Raw genomic sequence first — 21,226 nt, forward strand, 5'->3', positions numbered from 1 at the left:
TTCTTCCTCTTACTGTCAGGTTTTCAATTCTTAAACTTTTAGTCATCCTTTGGTCCCAGCTCAAAAAAAAAAAAAAAAAAAAAAAAAAATTCACTCATCAGGGAAGCTTCCCATTAGGCAAACTCCCCTGAAAAATCCTCTTTTAGCAGCATGGACCTTCCCTCTTAAGTACTTGTTCACATCTATTTATTAACACTTTACGATGGACTCCAAATATCCTAGTTCTCTTCCCAGACACCCAGTAGGATCTTCCCTGTCAAGTTGAAGTTAAGTTTGGATGTGTGACATGGTTAATCAGTGAAAGGTGAGTGGAAGTGACAGGTATCACTATGACATAGAAGCTTTAAGAGCCAATATGCAATTCGCACGGCTCTCTCTTTCCCAACATGCTCAGGTGGCACCTGCTACTTCAGTATAAATTCCACAGTCAGAACTATATGGAGCAGCCCTTGGTGACAAATTACAATATGTGACATGAGTGAGAAACAAACTTTTCATTTTAAGTCCCTAATATTTAGAGTAGTTTATTAGAGCAAAAAAAACCTGTCTGACATGTCACAGGGGTCATTTTATATTTATGTGACTGATTATCTACCTACCACAACTAATTATGATCCCAGGGATAGTTTTAATTTTCACTGCACATGATTTTTTAAATTTTTATTTTATATTGGAGTATAGTTGAGTAACAATGTTGTGTTAGTTTCAGGTGTACAGCAAAGTGATTCAGTTATACATATATATGTATCTATTCTTTTTCAAATTACTTTCCCATTTAGGTTATTGCAGAATATTGAGCAGAGTTACCTGTGCTATACAGTAGGTCTCTGTGGGTTATCTATTTTAAATATAGCAGTGTCTACATGCATATGATATTTTTGATACCTAGCAAATACCTAGTATATAGCGAGCACTTGTGTTGGACAGAATAAGGGTCTCCTAAAGACGTCCAGGTCTGAATGCCTGGAATCTGTGAATATGTTACCTTGAGTGGCAAAAGGTAATTTGCAGATATAATAAAGGTTAAAAATATTAAAAGAAGGAGTTTACCCAATTATCATGGTGGGCTTAATTTAAATCCATGAGCTCTTAAAAGTTCAAGAGGAAGACAGAAGGGTGAGAGATGTGACAACAAAAGAAGGAAGAGGAGAGATTCACCATTGTAAAGACCAGACCAGCCATTGGCTGGCTTTGAAAATGGAGGCAGGAGGCCCTGTGAGAAGGCACGTGGGCAGCCTATAAAAGACAGTAACTGCTGTCAGATGACAGACAGAAAAGAACCAGGGGTTCCAGTCCTACAGCCACAAGGAACTGAATTCTGCCAGAAACCTGAATAAGCAAGGAAACAGATTCTCCCCAGAGTCAACAGAAAGCAATGCACCCTGCTGTCACTTTCATTTTAATTTGGTGAGACACATGTTAGTTTTATAAGATTATACATTTGTGCTGTTTTAAGACCCAAAGTTTCTGGTAATGTGTTATAGCAGCAATTGAAAATAATACATGTCTCAACACATTTGTGCTGAAAGAATAAATTATTGAGTGAAAGAAACATTAATAACAGATTTCAATCTCTCACATGAAAATTTAGCAAAGAGATAAAATATTATCTAAAATGTCATTATTTTTGATATGTTCCTGTTTTTCTTATTCCTTAAAGATAAATCTTTCATTGTCATTCATTTAAAAGACTTTGGTTAAAAGGTAGTTTGCTCAGGGATGATTTTTGGTGCTTAACCAGCTCCTGATTTTTAGAGAGGTGTCAAAACCTGTTACCTAGGTTTTTACTCCTTCAAAGGGAAGGTATTAAGTGCCTCCTAAGCCCAAATCTTCTTGCTCTGCCAGGGAAAAAATTGGTCTAATTACTCCAAGTTAAGTTTGTAATTGCCTTTCTACATTTTATGCCACGGAGCCCCTGTCTTATTTCCACCCACTGTTAATGAAAACAGAAAGAAAGAGACACTTGCCCTGCTTGCCTCACCAGCTTTCTTTAACACTGATTGTTGCCTCTAACCTGCAGCGCCTCTGCTTTGACTGTCAACAGGAACAGATGCCTCATTGTTTCTTCAGAATGTTACTCCTTATACTGACTATGTTGTAATGGCCAAAGATGGTATCTTCAACAAATTTCCAAACTTCTAATCATTTTAAGTTACTAACTTTGCCAATTTTTTTAAGGGGCAATATATGCATAAGTCTAAGAGTCAGTGGAGTTAAATGGGATTTTTTCAAGATACTGAGTTTTCAAGAGGAGATATTATGTCATAATTCAAAGAGGAGTTATCTTAAGCAATGTACCTCAGAGATGAGAAAACAAATTCTTAAAAGGAAACAAGAATATTTCTTTGAAGCTTTAGTGGGGAAGAATATTCATTGGAACTCCTACGTTAAAATAAGAGAAAGACAAAACAGGCTATTTCAGGAAATTACTAGCATGTATGTTCATATTCCTGGCAGTAGTAGGCACAAAATAAAAACTGGTTATTATCATGAGAAATACCATACTGGTTTTCTTTGCTTCACATATAATAAGAAACGTTTTATAGAGAATACAAAAATAATATACACCTGAGTTTGGAAGTGAAAATCCAAAACAATGTCAGGCAAACAATCACACCAAGAGAATGGAGAGCAAAATCAAGAGTAAAATAAAATAAGACTAAGAATTCTTATCATGATAGTTATATAAAAACATGGTAGAGGAGATATATATTAGCAGCAACATATGTGAAGAAAACTCAGATTTTTCTCCATGTCAGTAAATTCAATAATTTGCTTTGTAGCTACAAAAAAAAATTGGTATACATCTTCATTAACAAAAGTGCTGTATATAATTAGGGAGATGCTACGTCCTTTATCCTTCACTGATAAAATCAAATCTGAAGGACTGTATTCAGTTCTGACCACCATATTTTAATGGCACCATAGGGAAAAAGGTGTAAACGAGAGTGACTACAGTGGTGAGGTTTACGTGAAGATACTTCAAAGGAATGAGGAAATAACATGAGAAAGCCCCAGAGGAGCGCTAAAGCCAAGGAATGGGAATCACAGAGACACAGATTTTGGCTTGGTATAAATAATTTTATAACAATCAGACATGTTTATTTCAGTTTTCAGTAACTTGACCTGCTCAATAAAAAGGAAGGATGACTACTCGGTGGAAGATTTTACACATTTACAATTCAACATAGGCCACGGAGAGGAAAAAATGTAGATTGATAGATAGAGATAGATAGATAGAGACATGTATATATACAGATATATAGAGAGAGAAACGGAAGTGCCTCCTAAGGAGAGTGTATCTTGTTTTGTAGAAGACTTTTTGGCCTTCTGAAAGCTTTTATGGGTTAGCCTGTAGCTTGAGAGGAGCAGTAAGAAAGAGATGAATAGCTCCAGACTACAAAGGGAAAAGAACTTGAAATTCTTTTGAATAAGTCAGGAAGTAAGGAAAGAGGTAGAGAAATTAGGGAGAAAGAGACAGAACAGCCTCAGAGCAGACATGACCAGGTGCTTCCTATAGCAAAGAGGCCAGAGCAAAATCTCTGGTGGTTTGGTAGTAGAAAACATTAGAGACAGGGGTGTCTGTGATTCCGTGCTTAGTTTGTAGCGTTCCTGTGATGCAGCCATCCCTTCTCCTCTCCTCTCAAGTTTGGATTAAACACTATTGTCCACACAAAGTGACATATGAGAATGTTTTTACATTTTTATTTTATCTGTGGACACTGGGAAGGAGCTAGTTCTCAAAAAGAGATCAAGATTAGGTACAGATTTATGCAATTCAGAAGGAAAAAAAAAGACCTGAAGACCAGAGAGATTTTTCATAAACTAAGAAGGCCTATATGTGGACCTGATGATTTTCCAGGATTTCATAGCACTCTCAGAGAAAACTTTGGGTATTTCTTTGCTTGAAATTGTGGAAAGTGGGCTGACTTGAAATAAATACAACTTTGATAGCTAACAGGAAATCCCAGTTGACAGCTGGTTTATATATAGTCCATCTGTTCTGCCTGTTACAGCCTTATTGGACCATATTAGCCCTAAACGATCCCTCTCCTCTCTGAACTCAATTCATTTAACATGCACCATGCAATAATTTGGGTTGCACTTTGCTGTTTGGAACACTCATTTAATTAAGGCTGTCCTGTTCGCATTTGCATGTACTTGTATCATGCCTCAGGAAATATTTATAAACTGCCAAAAGGCAGGGTCTGTTTTAGAAAACATTTTGACTTTACACACCACCTACCTCTTGCCTTGTTCAAGTAGGCACTGAACAAATACTCATTGAGTTGACGAACCTCTGTATGAAGCTAGAAACGTTGTTTACGGGCAGAGTAGATTAATACCCACAAAGGACCCCAAACACTTCACTTCTTGTCTCAGAAGTCACTCACAATTATGCCTCAGTGAAAAATTATTTGGCAATGTAAATTTTTTTAAAAAAATAGGATTGCATTAACATGTAGGATTTTCAGGCAGAAAAACTATGTAATTCTGAATATATTTTTCTCTATTCAAAGTTAAAATTAACTGGTAGCTATCCATTCATCACAGTTTGCTAACACCTCCCTCCCCAGTGTTAATATGAAGATTAGTCAGATCATACATGTAAGCAGTTAGCACGTTGCCACATTCTCTGGACTCCAAATATGTTAATGGTTGTTATTCAATAATGTGTCATTCTTACAATTAAAACACATATATTACAAGTTATTACTCAATTCATACATCAATTTTGAAATATCCTGTGCAATATAATCTAGCAACCATTTAAAACAGTTAAAAAGTGCTAAAATTTCAGAAATTACATGTTAATTTTATGAAAACCAGTATCTAAATAAATGTCATGTCATTATTTGCTCATAATGTAGTGATTAGAAGCACAGACTTCAATTCTGAGAGATGTATATTCAAGTTTTTAATTGGACCACCTACAAGCTCTACAACCTCCAGAACATCATTTAACCTGTTTATTCACTCAGCTCCCATAAATGTGACTAAATACATCATCTGCTTCATAGTTTCTTGTGAAGGTTAAATGACATAGTATGTGTAAAGCATGTAGCTAATAGCATTTAGTAGGCACTCAGAAAAGAGCAGTTGTTATGATTTTATTGACAGTAATTAATAATGACATTTTTATAATAATTATAAACATATCCGGTTTCTCAGTTTAATCTAATAGGAAAATATTGTATAGAAATGTGAAGGAAATTAAAGATAATACTGAATTTAAAATTAAATCTGATAATATAAAAAGCCAGAAATCACTAAATACTTCCAAGGTCAAGGTTTAAGGTTTTCTGCAGAGGCTGATATCTAACCACTAACATCCCTAATAAAAGAGGAAAGCATTTAAAAGTTTGTTGCATGCTTTCCCCAGAGGTAGTAAAATTAATTAGGGAGATGTGCAGGCTGTTGATTCATTTGATTATATGTTTCTACCTAAAGTGCAAAATTTCCCTGCTAGGTCTGTTGCCTAAAGGAGTTTTGGTTGACTCATCACCTCTTTCACTCAGAGGGCTGATCATTGTAAATGACTTTATTGACCCGTGGCTTGGTTCAGCATCATATGCTCCAGTGAACCAAGCAATAAACAGCTGCTAAGTGCAGGTGAGAAGTCATCATGGAAAATTCAAGGACTGAACCAGCGTTCTTTCTGTCATCAAGCTCCCGAGCTGTCACAGATTTTTGAATTTCTTGTTTGACAGGCATGATTTTTAAAGGGACTTGCCCTAGAATAATATATTATCCTATGGACTTTCATGACTTTTACATAGTCATAGAGGACACTATTTTCAGCATCCATTTTCCAAATTCCTGGATCCATAGCCATAGTTATACTACATTTTTAATGGTTTATTAGGTGTCAGTGGAAATCTCAAGTTAAATACAATTTGATAAAATAACATATAATATTGAAGAGCTGAAATAACATTTTAGAAATCATCTGATGACTTTAAACACTGCAAAAAGAAAGAAAACAAATATCTATTAAAAGAAAAGTCAAAGGTAATTCAATAGCTGAGAGATCCAGAGTAGAGCTATCTCAGCTGCCACCAGCTCCTTTTCAACAAGTATCCTGGACAGATTCCCCCAGTTAGAAACAGCCTCACCTTCAGGACAACTCTTTCAGTTAAAGCTGATTTTTTAAAAATCTTAGACCTTTCCATTAGACTAAGTTTGGGATGGATTCAGTTTTATTGTGGTCAAAAGTATACAGTGAATGTTTTTCAAGTAGGTGAATGAATTGAAAAGTAAATTCTAAAATTACATTCAGTATAAAGAGAATTGAAAAACTAGCCACAGCTTGGGAGAAAATATTTACAAAAGACACATCTGATAAAGGATTGTTATCTAAACTATACAAAGAAGTGTTAAAAACTCAACAATTAGAAAACAACCTGATTAAAAAATGGGCCAAAGAATCGAACAGACACCTCACCAAAGAAGATATACAGATGGCAAATAAGCATATGAAAAGATGGTCCACGTCATATGTCATTATGGAATTGCAAATTAAAACAAGATACCACTACACACCTATTAGAAAGGCCAAAAGCCAGAACACTGAAAACACCAAATGCTGGAAAGGCTCTGGAGCAACACACACTCTCATCTGTTGATGGGGGCAAAGCAGAAGGGGACAGCCACTTTGGAAGACAGTTTGGAGGGGTCTTATAAAACTAAACTACTCTTACCACACAATCCAGCAAATGAGCTGGAAACGTATGTTTACATATAAACCTGTACCGGGATGTTTACAGCAACTTTATTCATACTTCTCAACACGTGGAAAACACAGAGGTCCTTCAGTAGGTGAATGGATAAATAAATTGGGATATATCCAGAAAATGGAATTATTCAGTGCAGAAAGAAATGGACTACCAAGCTTTGAAAAGATATGGAGGAATCTTCAATGCATACTGCTAAGTGAAAGAAGCCAATATGAAAAGGTTAACTACTATATGATTCCAACTTTGTGACATTTTTGAAAAGGCAAAACTATGGAGACCATAAAAAGATTAGCGGTTGCCATGAGTCAAGGGGAGGGAGGGGTGAATAGGTGGAGCAGAAAGGATTTAAATGGAAAAAATATATATGTGTATATGTAGTAAAAGATAATTCCCTTAATCTAAGTAATTCCAGGTTCACAGTTGAACAAGATTATACATACAACTCATTTAGTCATTCTTATATTGTAATATCTTCATTATTAATCTTTTCAGTTAACAAAAAGTCTAAAACAAAACAACTTCCTGCATTTTATCCCTGAAAATATGAATTCTGATACTATGTTAACACTTATACCACAAGTCTCAAATCAAGTTGCCTCTTATACACACAAGGGGATGCAATGATTTTTACAACAATATGCAAAGGTTTTGTGATAAAAATTTAGGTGTTAGAAAATTAATAGAAGACATAGTCTTATAAAAACTAGATATATATAATACAAAAGAAAATAGGTGACCTACTTTGAACATTCACAAATCCGAAGGGTAAAGGAATTTGGTGGGAAATGATTTTTCACTCATAAGAGTTAATATTTGTAATAAACTTTTGAAAGGAGAAAGAGAAATTAGTATCAAGAGTTTTAAAATTGCTTGGGGACAAGAAGCAGGCATATAGCTATCATTTTTCAATAATGCCTGAGGAATCTTCCTAGGATCAGAGTGCGGGAATATTTGAGGAAACACTTTAGAGCAGCCTTATGTACCTCAGTTATTAAGTAAAATGTCAAACAGGGTTATTAATTAACATTTTAATAATATGAAATATATAGAGGAATGGTTACCAAGGATTCAGTCAACTCAGAATACTTTGTACAAAAATATTCAAAGGCATACTAGTACCACCTAATAAAAATAATACAATTAGGTTTAAATCATAGAATAACTAATTTGTTTAGTACTTCTCATTCTTTAATATGTCTGTAAACCACCTGGGGATATTGCTAAAATGCAGATACTAGTTCATTTGACTCTAGTGTATTTCTGCCATTTCTAACAAGCTCCTAGTTAATGTCAGTTCTACTGGTACATGGATCATACCTTGAGTAGGAAAAGTTTTTACCATAATCCACTAATTAACTTAGAATATTCTTTTCACAACACATGGAAAACATAATTCCAAAAGTGGCAAGAGATCTGAATTTACTCTGAGTTGATCATTAGTACAGGACTCTAGCATGAGAGCAAAAATGCATGTGACTCTACAACAACTAAACTATGTTTTTATTTTCCCAGTACCATCCAGTTGGAAAATAGGGGTCGGGGTAGAATGGGGAAAAGCACAGTGGTATCAGCAGGGAGTGTTTCTCAGGTTAAGTTTGTGACACCATATATATGAAGGTATCCTTTAAACACATTAACAGTCTAAAAGTTACAAGTTAAAATATTCTAGACACACTTTTCCGTGTTTGATTAGCATTTTGGAGCACTGTTTTAATCTTTAACAGAATAGCTATGTTCTTTTATACTTTTTGCATGTATACATAGCCAGGTCTTGAATGTCTCTTTAATATTCCTCCATTTAATTAGTGACAATAAGTTCAACTTTTAAAAAATAAATAAATAACATTGAAAAAGGAAACTATTTAAATGCTAGTGAATAGGTTTGTAATAAGTGTTCACTGGGTTTTAAGATCTTTTGCTGCTGCAGTTCAGATACCCAGTCACAAGCTTAAATTGAACAGCTGTTTGTGACAGAGCTAAAGTGTGCTTAGCATGCATAAAACACTAACTGATATGTTGAGGAAGTCCTACTGCTTTAGGCGACTCATTTATTTATATTAGATCTAGTACAGTAGTGGTCCCAACAGAACTCCTTAAACTCCTGTTATTAGCCAAAACAAAATGGAACCTAACTCAGGTTGCAATAGCAAATGAAAAAGCTAGTAGAGAGGCCTATATCCAATATGTTTGCCCCACATTCTCCAATTGGAGAAAGAACCCAGAGCACATGTATTCTATTATTATTAACATTTAAGATAACAACTTATAATTTTTGGGCAAATTAGATCATATTATCCCATGAACTGAAAATATTTAAAGGCTTCTCCATGAAGTTTATATTCCTAAATGTCATATATAATATACTTCGGTAATCAGTTTGCCTATTTATCCAGGACCAATAGCCCCTGCATCCTCCTAAAGACCCTACATCCCAACCAAGCTGGGCTACCTGCACTTTTCCCAACCTTCCACGGTCACTCTGAATATCCCCCCTTTCCCTCCAGTTCTTTCGGGCATTTTTATCACCATTTTAGAGACAACTTAAACATCAAGTTCTCTGGAACCCCTTTGCAGATTGAGTGAAAAAAAAAAAAAGTAACTGATTTCTTCTTTATTGTCTCACATTTTGCAAAGCATCTTGCATTAGAAAAATTTTTGTTTAGCCATTATTACATGCTATATTATGTTTGCCATTTTGAGGGGAGAAAATTCCTCCAAAATTTCACTTGCCTCTTCCCTACATAATATTGTCACTTTAAGGGTCAGAAATGTTGCCATCAGCAAATTATTTTTATATTAAGTATACTTTCAGAAATCAGGGAAATAATGACAGAGTGTGTTAACATAACAACTGAGCCCACTGTGATTCAAATGTAGTTCACAATTTCATATATCATCTGACCACCATAATCTCTTACTTTGGTAGATCACCATGTATTTGGGGTCACCAGAAACTAGCAACACTACACAGCCAGAAAGTAACTTTCCAGGGATTGATATTTTCTACTCTTATGTGTATGGTCACCCTAGTAAGTGACCATAGGCTTTTTTGAAGCTGGTATGGAGGGAAATTTACAAAATATACTTGATACAGTGTGGCTGGTCTTTACTCAAGGGAGCCCACCATCCCTGTCAATCAAGCTGTTCCAGATATGTGAACTGGCCTTGTTTGGGGAACTGAGTGAGAAGCTAGGCTTCTCCACTGTGGAAATTTAAGTCACATTTCTGGATACAGACATAAAATGTGTTGTTGTTATTGTATACATCGAATACAGTTTTAGGAACAGCATGATCAACTGGCCAACAGCAAAGATCCCTGAAGGTAAAAATACCCTGATTAGTACTTCGTTGCTGCTGTTTGTTATGTGCATCATCTCAGCCTTGGCAGTTAGCTCCTTGGCCTCTATGACTGGATTCTCTCCATCTTATACACTACTATCAGGAAGCTCATCTCAATGGTGACAGATGAAGAATCAATGGTGACATCTCCCACTCTCATGTCTCAACTGCTGTGGCTAGTACCACGAAACTTTTTAAGTGGTACTTGAAATGTCTGGTATCCTCACCTCTTACTGATTTTTTTCACTGCCTTCATGAAGAGAGTATCCTCTAAGTCCTCTAGATGGGAGTGATGTGGAAGAAAGGAGGGAGCCAGCCAGCTTGCACATAATAAACCTGCTCTAACATTCCTCTCTCTCTAAGCTTTTGCAGTCTTTCTTTTATGTTATGATAAATAAGTTATGGCATTTCAACCTCCTTGAATTTAGGTCACCAATCAACCTACCAAATAACTCTTAGTGCTACTTTCAGATGTGCAATCAAATCTATTAAGCATAGAATCCCTGTTAGGTACATTCATATCAATAAATCCAGCACAATCCACTGTTATATTTTGTCATTCTTTGTTTATTTTTCTTAGAATACAGTACCTGATGTAGTCCCTAGCTTTTTGCTGGTATCAATTAGCAAAATCTTGCAATTATTTTGAAGTGTAAGTTAGGTCCTCCTAGGCCAGATTTTCTATGTATCCTTTGAGAGAACATGCTGAACTCTAGAAAGCTCTGACTCTAATTATGGGTCAGGAGATAATAAGGGGGAGGTTGAATCTTGAGAAAAGTAAACAACTTTTGCCTGGCAAGTCTATCAGGTGGATTATTGTGGGATCTTCAAGCAAGAGAAAGCTAGTCTCCTCAAACAGAAAAAGAAAGACTTTTTTTTTTTTTTTTTTGCTAAAGAGAGAGGCGTAGAGAAACTCAAGAGTTTCATGTTTATCAGCTTAATCCAAACCCACTCAGAATGCTTTAGAAGCTTCCTGATTTTCTTGCAATGTTATGAACTGATAATTTAAAGCCATGAGCTTTTTTGCCTAGTATGTTTGTTTTGTTTGTTTATCTGTAAGCTCTCAAGTACTAAAACAAGTATTCCATCTTATACTCTTGTAATCACCACCAAATAGTGAAGATCAGTTACGACTTGGTTTCTGGAGCTTCGCTTCAGAAGGCCCTTCATCGTAAGTAAAGATGTTTGGTTATTTGGTAAGTCACAGCATGCTATAGGTTTCTAGTATCCTATTTACCATTAGCAAATAGTTCAGTATCATGCCATGGCCAAGGACACGATCAAACCAAATTCCTGGACCTAACATTGTTTTCCTACTCCATTACTATTTTCAACTCCTCTGGTATCAACTTCTAGTATCAGCTCTTTATTTAGTCAGTACTGATTCAGGAGAACAGAAATCATAATAGTTATGTTAACAGGAAGTTAATACATTCCTTGGAAGACTGAAAATACAAGAAGAAAACAGTGAGTTAAGAAAGAGATAGTAAATGCTGGAAGCAGCTACCACCCTTAAGGCTGGGGCAACAAAGGAGAATTTCTTGGTTCTTTTTCTATGATCTTTCAGATTCAAATAAATGCTTTTTAAAAAGTGATATGAACAAACCTTTAATTTACACTCTCTGTCTTGAAGTATTTTTCCTACCTTTTTAAAAAAAAAAACAAAGGACTTTGAAATATTTTGTTTTCTCAAGGACAACTATTTATTAAAGATATAAGAACCTAAAAGATGGAGAAGGGGCCCCCCGGGGCGAGTGGAAGGGGTCTGCGTGCCTGGCTCCTGGTCCCCCACTGGGAGGGTCACAGTGAAACCAGGTCTGTGAGAACGGGAAGCAGCAGGAAACAGGAAGCAAATGCTGGTTGAGTCAACGGCCAGACTGAGGTGAAGAGCAGTGTGAGGTAAAGCTGACAAAGGCAGCAAACAGAAAGGGAAGGAAGACATTTTCTTGCCTTTTCCTGCCTTCCAACTCCCTCTAGTACCTCCTTAGCAAACCTGATGGGAAGCAAAGCTGGAAAAGAAAAAATGTTGTTTCAACAGCCTCTACCTCCACATTGGAGGACGGGGTGGGGGGGGGGGTGCGGTCACATCTGAGGCTATAAGAACAATAGTTTCATTACTGACATGATTTTATTCCTTGTCTTCCACATGGGGAACCCCTAATATATTCTTTATTCATCTTTATAGCCTCTCAAATAGTTAAGAATAAATTTTCATGCCTATTAGCATCCCAACAATGTTTCTTGAATGCCTGAATGAATGGTAGTAAGAAGGCATTTTAAATCCATTTTCAAGCACGGTAGATTCAGAAGCATTTAATGTATATCAGTCCTGCTGTTGTTTTTATGCCTGTGATTATGGTAGTCACTCTTCTAAGCTTTTTACCCATATGATTTTTATTGAACCCTTGGATCATCTCTATAAGGTTAATAGCATTATCTTCCTTGTTATAAAGCAGATGAAACTCAGGCTTACAGATATTCAAAACAAAACAAAAAAGCCACAGAAAAACATTTCTCAAGTCTGTGGAGTAAGAGAGGCAATAATATAAACATAGTGTTTTTAAAATGTGCTTCAGAGATGGAAAGACCTGAATTTGAAATTCAGCTCGTTTCTCTTTTTCCTTCTATCAGATGAATTTCAAAATTGGCCTTCAGAAATTTGTTCTAAAAAAAACCTCTAGTGTTCTTTCTTGGCGGTGATTTTGTTGCTTTCAGTCAAAGTGTTCTGTCCTCAGCAGATTTAAGGAACAGTTTATCAAGGAGTATTCTTGGCAAAGAATTGGTGAGTTCTCCAGTTGCAAACCAAGAAGTTAAAAAGTTATATTGATTTATGACAGAAGCATTCGATGACTAGATGGTAGAAATGATACCCTGAGTACCTCTACCAGCCAACAACAAAACTTTATGAAAAAGAACATTAAAATCACATATAAATTATTAAATGAATGTCAGAAAAGCGCATTTCAGAATATAAGTTAGTTTACAAGAAGTAAATATGCCAAGACACATACCCACACACAGAGAAGACAATGGCATTTTAAATACTTTTTCCTATCTGTTCTTTTGCCGGACCTGTAAACATCTTCAGAGACCAGCATTTTTTTATGTTTCAGATAGACCTTGATCTGTGCACTGTTTCAAGAGACCTTCCAAAATTTTATTAGCATGTTTACAAACTAGTTCAATTGCTTGGCTCTCCTTTCAATATATTTTAAATTAAAATCAATGCCCCAAAAGAGCATAAACAAATCTCTACATTGTACTCTCTGCCTTAGATTACTTTCTTTTAGCAAATACCTCAAATTTTGTTTTCTGAGGGGTATCTAATAATACACACTGTATAATCACTCTATATTCATCCATAGAAGTTTTTATCTGTAAGAGACATACACACATTTGCGTAGCTACCATAATACAACTGCATGTTGTTCCAATGGGTAGACAGAAAAGCAGGAGCAGGGCAGCTAAGTGGTGTGAGTACAAGTTTTATAGGTACCTACCTTCATATAAGGATTAGCAGAGGAGACCTTTCCACCAACTGGAGTGCCCTTCTTTTTTTTAAATCAAAAGAAGAAGGGGAAAAAAGGCAAGGGTATTGGAGACATGACAAAATTTTCAAAAATCATTTACAAAGTTTATACTAATAAGAATTAATGTTTTGATATATTCCTTCAACAAATAGGCATTAATAAGTAGGATGAACATTGCACTTTAAGGACTGCAAAAAATAAATACAAAGGATTATCTTTCTTTTTCTTAATCATATAGTTTGCATAGAAGGATGTAATAAAGATACAATCAACGTATCTTTCTTAACAATGTATCTAGTTAACAATGCAAGGCCTTATGTGATTAACAGTAGAGGAATTCTTAATAAGGATTTATAGAAAGTTTGGTAATATTTGAATTAGTAGAGAATGTAAGGAAGGCAAATCAAATCAGGAAGACTATTCTAAGCAAAAGTTGAAAGCTGAGAGAAAATACTTTGGGGAAAGGGAAAATATAGCTGAGCTTGAGGCTCAGAGTAATCACCAATGATATCAGAAACTGGTCAGGGCCAGATTATGAAAAATGTCAATCTGCCTGAGGATTTTCTTTTTCTCTCATAAGTAATATGAAGCCAGACATTTCTACCCACAGTAGAAATATGGCTAGAAGTAACAATATGGAAAGGCAAAGAAAGAAGAGGCTTGACAAAAAGAAATCAGATTGGATGGCTGTTATAGTTGTTAGGTTTTCGACATACAACAAAGTCTAAGTGATGATAGCTACTAAATTTTATGGGGTTTTATGTCCCTTAATTCAATCACAGTGCTTGAAAAATAGAAAATTATTATTATCTGATTACTGAGAAATGCAGGATTGAATTATTTGATTGCTCTAATTTATACATTCATTCCACCAGAGCCCGAAATTGTGAAGAGTGAATGTGAGTTACAAATAATGGATGACTCCCTCCTCACCAAACACACACCCTGTCCAACTGATTATGGACATGTTTCCTGAAGATCCATGATGTCCCTTGGACTTATTCTCAACATGGCACAAGCAGATTATTACCAATCAAAAGCATATGTAAGAAACAGCAATGAGATATAGTATATACCTATAAGAATGACTGAAATCCAAACCACTGACAACACCAAATTCTAGGGAGGATGTGGAGCAACAGGAAGTCTCATTCATTGCTGATGGGAAGGCAAATGATACAGTCATTCTGGAAGATAGTTTGACAGCTTCTTTTAAAACTAAACACGCTCTTATTATATGAATAGGAAATCACACGCACTGTTTTTACCCAATCAATTGAAAAGTTACGTCCACACAAAAAACCTTTCCCTGAATGTTTACGGCAACTTTAATCAGAATTTCCAAAACTTGGAAGCAACCAAGATGCCCCTCAGTAGATAAATGGATTAAAAAAAAAAAAAAATTCTGTGGTTGATCTATACAATGGAATATTGTTCAGCAATAAAAAGAAATGAGGTCAAGTTTCCAAAAGACATAAACAAACTTAAAATGCATATTGCTAAGTGAAATAAGACAATCTGAAAAGACTGCACACTGTATGATTCCAACTGTATGACATTCTCGTAAAGACAAAACTATGCAGACAGTAAAAAGATCAGAGGTTCAGAGGGAGGGAGGGAGGGAGACATAAATAGGTGGAGCACAGGGAAACTTTAGGGCAGTGGAACTTCTGTTCATGTAACTCTTTGGTGGATATATGTCATTATGCATCTGTCATAACCCATAGAATGTACAGTACAAAGACTGAACTCTAATGTAAACTATGGACTTTAGTTAATAATATCTTATCATTTATCATAACAAATGTATCTTGAAAATGTCAGATATTAATAACAGGAGAACTAGCCAGGTTGGGGGAGGAAACTAGTAGGGTAGCAGGGAGATGGAAGAGAGGGAGTATATGGGAAGTCTATGTCATTTCGTCTTATTTTTCAGTAAATGCAAACTAATCTAAAAATTTAACTATTTATTTAAAAAATGGATATCTTATAGATGTTTGAAACCCATTTGCCATGTCTGCTCTAAAATGCTACTTGTTATATACTATGTTTTGCTACTGGACCTTCTCCCACTTTCTTTTTCTGCCAATCACAGGTTAGAATGGATTACTTAACATGAGTGGTATTTGTATATCCTTTAGACAAGTAATAAAGCTCACTCTTATTTCTACCTATACCTTATCCATTCTATGAATTAATAAAATGTATAATACATTATCTTCCATTATTCTCAGTAACCCTGTGGTAAAATCTTATTTACAATTTAGGGTAAGTGGAATTTGGTAAACAACAAGATTTAAGGATTCAGTTACATGATTCAAGACACAGTTCTAAGGGACATGCAACAATGCCCATTAGAAGAGAAACAACATGGATCAATCTAAGGTTATACGTAAGCAAGTTCTAATATAACATAGCTAGAGGTAATCATATTGGCCGTTTATGTGTGTGTACCAGTGGGGCGGTGGGGGGGATTTGAATACAATGTGGATAACTTATTAAAGTGGAAAATGGAAGCTATAGAACACAAATCATGTTGCATAGTAAAGGTGATTATATTTTTATGTTATTCAAACTCTGTAAAAACTATACCCGTATATCCACACAGATATTTTCACCCAATCATATACACACACAGTTTTACAAAAACAAACAGGCTCAGGAGTGATTTTATAGAAAAGTGCAATTCAGTTCATTGGTAATAGCAACAAAACAAGTATAGACAGATGCATGCTTTCTAATTATTTATATTATCTTTCTCAATCCATTAGATTAAACTCAATAGGAATAAGCTATCTTGTTTCCTTTGAAAGTCTAATATTAGGCCACCATATTAGTAGCTACCCATACCAGGTACTGATTTTTCTACTCTTCACATCTCTATAGAGATTTGTCCTCATATCATGTGAGGTATAGAAAGTTACATTTCAGTGGTATTTTTACCTCTTTACCATTAAATAGAAAACATGAATATTTAACTTGCATTGTTATATTTATCTCTTAGTCCTGGGTAAAATTTGGCAATATAAAAAAAAATCAAGTACAGTCACTGCATTTTCATTTCTTTGTCTTATTTTCAAATTTAGCCCTTTTTTCTGTCTCCAACATTGCCCTACTTTAACATAAAAGACAACCTCTTTTTAGAAGAAAAAAATTTAAATTTCTTAAAATATTTTTCATACTGATTACATTGAACTGTAGCATTAGGATTCCCACTCAAGTTTTATTACTCAATAATTCACATAAACAAAATATAATTTTGTGAGAAAGAACTGCATTAGACCATATACCAGCCTATTCCAGATATACTTGGAATGGTTACCACACAACTATGTATATTATACTAGTTGCATTCAAAATTCACTCCTTTCAAGGTATGCATATTTTCAGACAAAGAATAAAACCCTTACATGTTTACTTTCAAAACACCAGTAAAGGAAATGACTGTACCATTTCCATCTTCCCATTTTATTTAAGCAACTACTCTTCTACCCTAATAAGTTAATGAATGTTCAATAAAGGATTGGAATTCCATGATTCATTGCCCAGAATCCCTCCCCTTCCCTCACTTCCCAAAATAAATATCTCTCAGAAAGTGGATGTCACTTCTTTCTCATTCCCTGGAGTTGCCATCATAGGATGAAAGGCCCAGACCTACTAAATAGATTACTTTTGCACAGAGACATCATTAAGTGTTGACTAATCCCCAAATAAGACCTGCAGTCAGGGGACATCTTTAGCTGTTTTGGAGATGGAGGAATGTGTTTCCATTTATCAGGAAAGTCTGCACTGTAATTCAACATGCATGGCTTCAGAAGTGATACAGGAAACACACTTCCCCCCATAATCAGCCCTTGCATCACCCTCTGTGTATATGTATGAAACCTTCATACACTACGATGAAGAATTTGGGGGGGGGCCGATATTTAAAAATAGAGTTCCTATCTGTATTTGGACACGTGTATGGACAGTGACACCATCCTATTATTTTCAATTCTTCCATGTCTATTTTTGTAGAGAACAAGTACTATTCTCTTAGCTGCCTGCTGTTCTCTTGTCCTGAAAGCAAACTGCATGTAAGCCCAGAGTCACTCATTCTGTCTATGTGGTTCACAGATATTTGCAGACAATTGTAAAAGAAGTGTCTTCCCTTTAGTTTTTTCCTTATTTGAACATTTCAGATGCTAGTGGCATAACATATAATCTTTATATTTGTTTAAAATCAGTCACTTTAATATTTGAAGCCTCTGTTATTTTCAAAAATTAAACCTCTTATATACAAGAATATTTGAAAGAGAAAAAATTTAGAAAGCATAAGATAAATTCACTTTCCTGTGAAAATAAAGAATTCTTATTGATCTGAAATGTTTCTTTTTGTGGGGAATAGGAGATACCTACTTCAAGCAGCACTCGACATTTTAAAAACAGGGAAACACTTTAAGAAAGCAGTAGAACCTCTCACAGTGGTTTGCTGAGTATAACATAGGAAGAAAGAGCCCCCTAACGGTTCGGATATCTATAAAAACAGAACAGGTTGTACTTTCTCAGTTCTTGTTGGTTCACTATGGCTGGAAGACATCTGATACTATGGAAATGAATGGAAAGTTGAATAAAATGTCAAATGGAGCCCTCTCAAAAATGCATAGAAAAGTGAAGATTCCTAAGCTGAACTAAGTAAACTGCTGGATTTGACTCAGACTGTAGTTTATATACATGACTGCTAGGACATGTGTCTTCCTCAGTCATGTTTGCTGAGAAGCACTGATCAGGAATGCAGGAGCCATATTAATTACATAGTTGGGAAGTGTGAAATATTTTTTTAAAAAATAACTTGCTTTTTTTCCCAATCATGATACCATTTCTATTAAGAATATGGGGAATCCCTCTTAGGAGTAACCACAGAATATGTAAGATAACAAAAAGAGAGAATCGAAGTAATACTGAGGGTAAGCTAAGAAGATGCCTAAGTACAAGAGGTACATGGATTAAGAAATTATTTTAAAAGTCTTTTTAAAGGAAAAATATGCCTATTCATGGGAAAAAATTAAGTATGGAGATTTACATCTGTCCGTGCTAAAGTATTAATTGTCTCATAAAATCATACAATGCAATTAAGAATTAGTTTTGTTTACTGTGTATACCTCAATAGAACCCATAAATAACTGCTATAAGGAAAATGTACTGTATAAATAGCTCTGACACTAATATTGTTGCAACAAAAGTTACGGAATTTTAAATAATTTTGTGTATTAAATATAGAAATTACCAAATTCGCTAAAACTTAAGTATATCCTTTGGTGAAATCTCATATTATTTGCATAAACAATAAAATGGAAGGATTAAAACACTATTTTGGATAATTTGCACAAAAAGGTAGCATAATATAATACACAAAGCAATAATTAAACAAGATTAAAACTGATTTAAGACAAATGCTGTATGTGGATTCGATACAACAGTGCTAATATATACATAAATGTATGGTCTACAGTGCCTGCCACTTTCCTCAGTCCATAGTTTGGCATTAGTTTCTCAAACATAATACCCAAAAAAGGTGTATATTCTTTTCAAATGACTCAATTCAAAGTTTAAAAAGCCAGTATTCGCTAATCCACATTTCTATTCCTTTTGTCAAACTGCAGTTTAAAAAATGTATAACAATGATACAATCATTCCCTTCTGGTATAGCTATTATATATAGAAATATCTAGGTAGCTATAATATTTAATTACAAAACATGAAAATATTATTTCACATTTGGAAGACAAAATAGATATCATGAAAAGTTGTGCTCTTCAAATATGTAGTTATGTTTAAAATACAAGACAGGGTGAAACACATAAAAATACTGGCATTCAGAGTATGTAATACGCAGAACTTCAGCTACATTGGCTCCCAAGAGTGTTGGCCCGTCACATTCTCATTTGAAACATTGTATAACACATTAAAACGTCTTGCGGACTTATCACAGATGGAACCTTGGTTCCAATTAGAGGAGTGACTCAGCGAACTTCACTTGAAAGGACAATCAGAACAGCTCTTGGGATAAAATATCTCACTTCTTTGATCCAAAAGCAAATAAACCGCCATCAGAAAAACCTCACAAACCATTTTAATTCTAGAAAGGATGAAATAAATCCTTTTTGTCTCATAGTACAATGCCATCTCTTTAGCAGTTGACATTTGTGACCTATAAACCTAAGGTTAACCAACTACATCAGCACTGCATTGTCCCAGCCTGTTATTCCTATTCCACCCTATCACTTTCCTTACAATCATGAAAACAAATCCCCATTCCCAGCAGAGACTTTAATATGTGCAACGTTCCTATATATATTCCCAGGCACTTTACCAGCACATACCATCACTGAGGCTTAAATCATTAATTGAGGGAAAGGAGGGAACTGCAGCTCTGAGCACTAGCTAAACATCTCCAGAGTCATATTTCTTTGCCTTAGCTCTGTACTTAAGGCCAAACGCTAGTTATCAATAACTTAGCCATAATAAGATGGCAGTCTAATGTCACGTCATTTAAGGCACATGATGTTTATGTTGAAGAGTTAAGACTGCAATCAAAAGACATTTAGGGAAAAAAAAAAAAATCACCACTGACAATCACTGAAAAGCACCTAGTAGCTTCTATGTCTGCATGAAATGTAATAGTAGACATTTAATTCAGTAATGGTCCTTTCAGGCTTTGCTATTATTTTTCAAAGTTGTTTAACAGCTAAGAACCATATATGTGAACATATTTCAAGGTTGTCACCAGAAATGCTCTTTTTAGTGAGGACTTTATTTCTCTTCTTCATGCAGATTATCTGCTCATAAACTTATAATCTAGTGATCTTATAAAACCAACAAAAAACTTATATGTACCTGGAGATAAAATAGCACACATATTCACATAAATATGCATTAACACATTTCTAAATCCACGTGCCTGCGTATTGTATTAACTTTAACACATCACTGCAAACTCAGTTTTTAAAGCATGCAGAGTTCTGCTGTATTTTATCGTGTAGGACTAAAAAGACAACCAGATATAAAAATTTAATTTTCTTACCTGGAACAGGAAACTGTTTCTGTTCAATTCTGGAACAAAGTGGGGCTGGAAAGGGGACTTGACTGGGGTTTTCTTTCCAAAATCCTCTTTGATGAAGCAGGAGTGGGTGAACAAATCCAAGGTGAAGTCTGTTATTCCTTGCCGGGGCTCGGAGCTGACATCCTCTTGCAAAAGAAAAGGCACCTCAGAAAGTTGTTGACCGAGGGAGCTGTGGAGCCAGGCGAGGGGCACCAGCGGTCACCCAGGGATGCGACGGAACGCACCCCGCTGCCCTCCCCCGCCCCGAACCCTGCGTGCCCCTCTCTCTCCTTCTCACCCTGACGCTCACTCCGCTCTGAGTCTCGGCTCTCGCGCTGCTGCTGTATAATCAATCTAGCCCGTCTGAAGCTAATAGTCCTCTATTTAACCAGCCAATCAATAGGAAGGATTCCACTTCTAGTCCCAAGAGTCTTTTTCCAAGTGTGGTACAAACAGGAAGAGTTTTGCCAGCGGTTGAGCCAAGTCGTTTTCATTAATTTATCTCCCGGTAGAGACAGGGCTAGAGAGCACAGAGGCTC

At 35.5% G+C, this 21,226-nt stretch overlaps 1 long non-coding RNA gene across 2 annotated transcripts; it reads right to left on the minus strand.

The window, feature by feature from the left end:
• Positions 1-4,666: 4,666 nt before the first annotated feature.
• On the minus strand, positions 4,667-20,975 carry LOC309654302. Of its 2 annotated transcripts, none has more exons than XR_014260120.1 (3): positions 20,670-20,975; positions 13,577-13,624; positions 4,667-5,966 (listed from the first exon to the last, which is right to left on the minus strand). It is a non-coding gene; the product is annotated as an uncharacterized lncRNA (long non-coding RNA). The 2 variants fall into 2 exon arrangements; XR_014260121.1 differs by having other exon boundaries at positions 13,577-13,627.
• Positions 20,976-21,226: the final 251 nt, after the last annotated feature.

Source organism: Balaenoptera physalus (assembly GCF_965194825.1).
Source record: "Balaenoptera physalus genome assembly, contig: HAP1_SCAFFOLD_2609, whole genome shotgun sequence".
NCBI classification, from domain to species: Eukaryota; Metazoa; Chordata; class Mammalia; order Artiodactyla; family Balaenopteridae; genus Balaenoptera; species Balaenoptera physalus.